This window comes from Lathyrus oleraceus, chromosome 5 (genome assembly GCF_024323335.1).
Source record: "Lathyrus oleraceus cultivar Zhongwan6 chromosome 5, CAAS_Psat_ZW6_1.0, whole genome shotgun sequence".
Classification (NCBI taxonomy): Eukaryota; Viridiplantae; Streptophyta; class Magnoliopsida; order Fabales; family Fabaceae; genus Lathyrus; species Lathyrus oleraceus.
In genome coordinates this window covers 10,420,289-10,426,746 of record NC_066583.1, presented here as the reverse complement: position 1 = coordinate 10,426,746, position 6,458 = coordinate 10,420,289, and the positions used below count along the sequence as shown (strand labels likewise).

General features: G+C 29.2%; 1 long non-coding RNA gene across 1 annotated transcript; it reads left to right on the top strand.

Annotated features, from left to right (window-relative positions):
• Positions 1–5,357: 5,357 nt before the first annotated feature.
• Positions 5,358–6,019, top strand: LOC127086816 (uncharacterized). The gene is made up of 2 exons (XR_007789647.1): positions 5,358–5,484; positions 5,731–6,019. It is a non-coding gene; the product is annotated as an uncharacterized LOC127086816 (long non-coding RNA).
• Positions 6,020–6,458: the final 439 nt, after the last annotated feature.

Sequence of the window (6,458 nt, the reverse complement as noted above, 5' to 3'; positions counted from 1 at the left end):
GTTATAAGCTTAATTTGTATATATAGAGAGAGGTTTTGTCATTTTTATGTGCAAATATGTAAATTTTGTATTACGTGTTGATGAGAACAATGTAAATTTGTACATTTGATTTTGAACATAATGCAAATCTTGTATTCTGTGTTGATGAGAACAATGTAAATGTGTACATTTGATTTTGAAAATACTGTAAATATTGTATTTTATGTTGATGAGAACAATGTAAATTTGCATATTTTAAATGATCTGATTCTGGTTCTGCCAATATTTTATTTCAGTGTAAAACAAATTATATATCGCAATATATAAGATTTAACCTCTTGGTTATTAACTAAAATCGACGCACCAACATAACTTAGTACCTCATATTTTAAACAAAATCAAGAGATAAAGTTTTGCGCGCTTCATAATTTTTAAAATAAAAATATGTTGTTGCTAGGGATCGAACCAACAAATTTTTCCATTATAACCGTTGTTTTAGCATAACCGAGAGGTAAAATGATAAGTTTTTATGTCTCCCTTCGTTACCTCGGCTATGTAACCGAGGTAAAATCCATTTCGAATCAGACATGATATGTGTTATTTGTAGTAGTGATTGCAAGAGCAAAAAATATTAGTGGTTCAGGATATGTGTTCTTTACCGAATGTCTTGTCTTTATACATGATAAATTAGTTTTCATATCTAACATTTGTTTAATTTTCTATATCCATATCAAATAAATGAATGAAAATTCATTGAGAATATACTCCCATATAAGGAATGGAAAATATTCTATCATTTGGTCTTACCCAAGATACACAGGGATAATGACAAAGATGTTTCGGGTTTCTTCTTCAAAATTGTATTTGTAGGTTTTAACAAAAATAATGTAAAATTTTTATAATTAATATGTATTTCGATGAAAATTATATATATATATATTTTATATATATATATATATATATATATATATATATATATATATATATATATATATATATATATATATATATATATATATATAGAGAGAGAGAGAGAGAGAGAGAGAGAGAGAGAGAGATGAGTCAGGATCAAATGACACTAAGATGTCAAAGTTAGTAACATGACACCTCCAATAACTCTTTGTCACATATCCTTATAACAAAATTCACCGTTAGATTGAAATTGATTATCATATAATTCATCTCTATAAAATTTAACATCAATCGAAAGTCATTTGATATGTCAACGAGATGTATAAAAATTTAATGACTTACAAAACTTTAATAAAACCATTAATTTTGATCATTCTCTTTAACATATCAAATGATTTTCGATTGATGTTAAATTTTATAGATATGATCTATATGATACTATATTTTAATTCAATAATGGATTTTATTACACGGATATGCATTAAAGAGTTAACGAAGGTGTTATGTTACTAAATTTGACATTTTGGTATCATTTGATAGGTATATTTGTATGTTTTTCTATAAAATACGAAATTATAATTGGTGGGGTTCAAACTCATCTGCATAACAATTTATTCCTCGGTTATTTAACTACCAAGGGTTAGTGTCGAAGCTTTTCATGACACCCTTTGTTACCTCGTCTATGAAACTGACGTAAAAACCCTTTTTCAACCAACGTAAAATGGTTTATTCGTTGTAGTTCCTAATGAGATGGAGGTAGGTTAAGTTTTAGATGAATTTGAGATCATGAGTTCTCGTACCATGATCATCTTGGACCAGGGGGTGATAAAGACCTGGGTAAATATTTAAGTAATTTTAATATTTTGATGGACCTTATTTGAGATTTTCTGTTCGTTAGGTTCCTTATATTTATCCTTTGTCCTTTTTTTTTTTTTTGAGAAAATGTAAAAAAATTGTTTCGCCGAAATGAGAGAGGATATGGCCAAGAAGAAACTTGAGCACCCAAGGGAAAATAACCCCCAGATTCACTTAGACATCTTAATCACAAATGGGGGCCAAGATGAGATCCGAGGAGACGCACCCCCTGAGCTTTTAAGGAGGTGTCTCCTTTATGAAAACTCATATCTTACATTACTAAGCTTGGCATGTTTAATTGTTATTGAGTCTTTGTAATGTTTTGTTTTATAATACTTTATTCCTTGGTCCTACTTCTAAATTAGGAGAATAGAGTATTTGATTTGTATTAGTGATTCATTTTTCATATACTTTTTCAATTGTACATAAACTTGGGAGAGTGTTTGTGTGAAACTGAGAGGGGTCTCAGAATTAGGGGGAGCTTGCATCGAAGTTCACGGGTAGTATTAGGAAAAATTCATTGAACCAATAGATTTTAGATAAGACTAATTTGTACTCACTGCTACGTAAAGACCCTTTCACCAAGTTTGAAAAAGGGATACATGACGGTTAACTAACTGTGGTTAGATAGGGTGTGGTTGTAAGTATGTTGCTTTCCACCACAGACATCTGACCGTAGTGATAAACTAGGTAGTGCGCTACCTATTATACATATTATATTAAATAACCGTTGTGATATATATAGGTCATGGGTTCGAAACTCAGCACCAACAATTTAATTGAAGTGCAAACAATATTAATATTTCAACACAATTATATATTCTAATTGTGGTGTTATGTATTTGTGAGTTTATTATAAAATATGTAGTTTGCTTATTTATCCTTACCCCTCAATAAACATATACAACCATTCAAATTGATTTAAAAGATAATAATCTAAAAAATTAAATTATTCTTGAAAAACAACTTAGGTGATCCGTTATTTTTCGAATTGCATGCATCTTGTAATTCATATCTCACTCTTTAACATATAAAATTTGGTCTAATTCCTCAGTTATTCAAAGCGACAATTCCTTCTCTTATAGTTTATTTAGAAAATCATCAATTTGTTAACTAATTTGGAGTCATCATCATCAGTATCATCATCATTATTTTTAATCAATGATCATGATAATTATGATGACTACGATGACGATGAATCTAAATTTCTTCACAAATTTGATGTTTTGTAATATAAACTAGAAGAGGAGGAACCATTGCTTTGAAGAACTTTTGGAGTTGAACCAAATTCTATATGTTAAAAAGCGAGAGATGAATTACAAGATTCATGAAATTTAAAAAAACATTGATTGATCTAAGTTCGTTTTCAAATATAACTTAATTTTAAATTGATGCATGTTCAACGAGGGGTTAGTGAAACAAGCAATCTACGTACAATATAATAAACTCAACTGGAATTAGAGTCAAACTAAATCTTATCTAGCTGCACAAACCAAGTTTATTCTAGGATATACAAAAACATCAACAAACCTCAACAAGACAAACATTTTGAACAACAACAACATATCAACTAATTAAATATTTCACCAACGTGCTTTTCTTTTAAAGATTCATGGAAAATGAAGACGAAGAAATGATCTACTTGTCTTGGAATGTCATCCACAATGAAAGGGGGATAAAGCTGAAATGAGAGTTGCAAACTTGTGTTAAATTTTAATGAATGTTATTCTAGGTCTTTCACACAAGTTTGCATCTTTAACTTCTGCTTCATCCTCCTTGTATTTTTTCTTCATAGCAACATAAACTAGCATAAACTAGCATGACATTATAATCCTACAAACAACATGTTAACTAGATTTGATAATATAAACTAGCTCGACATTTTAATCCTACAAACAACATGTTAACCAGATTTTGAAACCTAAACTAGTATGACATTGTAATCCTACAGACACCATGTTAAACATAAACGAAAACATAAATAAGATTCGGAAAGTTTGAAAAAAAAAAAACACATTCATACTTGGAACAAATATGGTAACTTCTTTCCCATTTATATTATTTTTTGATCTGTTAAACACGAACTGGCCATTTCAAAAACAAAGATTCAAGTAGAGACAATCCAACACACACGAAAATCATGTGAAACCGAAATTAAAAAAACACCACGCCAAATGAAAACCTTATGTAACACCAAATAGAATGAATAGGTAGAGGAATGGCGTACCTTGAAAGTTGTTCAAAAGTGATGAATATTAGAACCTATAAAAAGAAAAATGAAAAAAAATGTGTGAATAACATGATTACATTTTAGAAGAAGAAGAAGAAAGATAAAAAAAGAAACAACATTGAACTTGATTACCTTTTAATATGAAGAAGAAGGAAGGCGAGTTTCGTGGAAGAAGAGAGACGAGTTTGTGGCACGTAGAAGAGAGAGATGTTAGGGTTTTGTGTTTTTAGAGAGACGACTATTCTTTGTTAAAGCTCGATAACTTTGCTTATATATATATATATGTAATACTTATCATCACAGTTGGTATAAAAACTGTGATAAAATGTAAGTATTATTCACAATGATTTCTAGTATTAACCGTGTTGGTAGGTATTTTAATTTTAATATATTTGTAAGAGTATAAGGACAAACCCTTTTTGTAACGAAAAATAAAAATTTGTTGGTGTTGAGATTTGAAGCATGTAATATTTCATCTATCATCACGGTTGTTATTAAGGTCCGTGATGAAATGTATTTTAATAAAATAAAAATAAATTCAGGCGCCTTAAGATGAATTATTACTACAACGGCTTAAATGACCGTAGTAATATCGTGTTACTAAATATATATTTTGTAGTAGTGACTTCTGAATATTAAGAGTGAATTTCATCTTATTGGAATAATTCCCTCCAGACGTAGTCGACTTTGCACCGAAGTGTGTTAACAATTCCTATGTTATTTAGTTTTTGCATGTATCCTTCCTGTTACATAATCTTGTTGTCATACACATTGTTCCAACATTGTGTCTAAAATTTTGTCGTTTGTAGAACATAATTTCACTCTACCCCCATAAAGAGGAGACAACTAGATCACGATATCTAAGAATTAAGATATTCCACCAAACACTAGAGATACCCGAGATGAGTCTCCACTTCCAATTAATTCAAAGAGAAAGATTAACAAGTCGGAGACCCCTAACTCTCAAACCAACTTTACTCTTAAGTTTACATACATTCGGAAATTTTGGTGTCTCCCTTCACACCTCCTCTCCGTAGAACAAACAAGGATACCAACCTTAATTAATATGAATAAACTACTAGCTCAAGGATTCCCATGCAATGCAAAATGTTGTGACGAATGCATGTTAATAGTTAGCCATATTTGCTATTACGTAACTAATAAATTTTATTTATTTCCTCTAATAACAATCAATTGGTAGGTTCATTATCCTTCATATTTAACACCATGCATATGCATGCTTCCCACACGGTTTGAACTAACTTAATTTAATCAAAATGTCTTTGTCACGCAAAGCCACGTAAATCAATTCATCTTCTCATTTAAGGAAACATATAGTGCTATAAATTGGATTGAGGTGAAGCCAATTTTATTCCATGCAACACAAGATAAGAGATAAGAATTAAAATATAGTGCTATGGCAAAAACTAGTGCTTCAGTTGTTCTAGTTGTCCTTGTACTACCATTATTTTTGAATGGCTATAATGCTGCTGATCTACCTCCGATAGGTAAAGCTGATGTTCACAAAATCTCTTAGATCTATTTAAGTATTGTCTTGAGTACTATAAGAACCCTTAATCCTAAACCCGAAACCGTAATCCTGTTGTGTTCAGAGATTGTGGCAATGGTTTGTGAGTGTATTATTAAAATATTTATATGTATGAAATAAATTTATGTGTATGAAAATATAATGATATAAAAATTTATCCTTATTTCTACCTTTGTAATTGTGTGTATTGTTGACATTATTGCAGCAGCACCAGTTGGCCCAAGACCTTGCTTTTTCGGAGTATGTCCTATTTTCAACTGTGCCACATTTTGTTTTGGAATAGGGTTTTCTTCCGGCGAGTGTGATAGTATTATAAGGTGTTGTTGCAGATGAAGAGTTTGAGATATCTATGTTACATGATTGTACAAGCATATTAAGAGAGTTTTTAAGGTCCCTATTAAAATAATTTGGAAAAACACTATTGTAAGTTCAATTACGATGTAATTTCCAATATTTTGGATTGCCAGTAATAAAGTAAAATACCCTTGCACTTATTCTGCTGATGTTACATATATGATTTGACTAAATTAATCTAGTAGATTATGAGTCTATTGGCTAAGATCAAAAAAGAGTTTTTAATTTTTAGTTTTAGTTTTTCATCTTACATTAATTAAAATGTCCAGTAGAATAACTTTCTTTTAGTTTTTAGCTTATAACTTTTTTATTAATTTTTTTTAAGTTATTTGAAGTAGCTTTTAAGTTTGTAGTTTTTAGTTTGTGACTTTTTTTATTTATATTTTTATTTTAATAAAAATTTATTCTTACCCTCAAATATACTATCTTTTATATATATATATATATATATATATATATATATATATATATATATATATATATATATATATATATATATATATATAAAATACTTAATGTCTTTAAGTAACATTTAAATTATATGATAAATTTTAAAATATTGTTGATAATTTTCAAGAT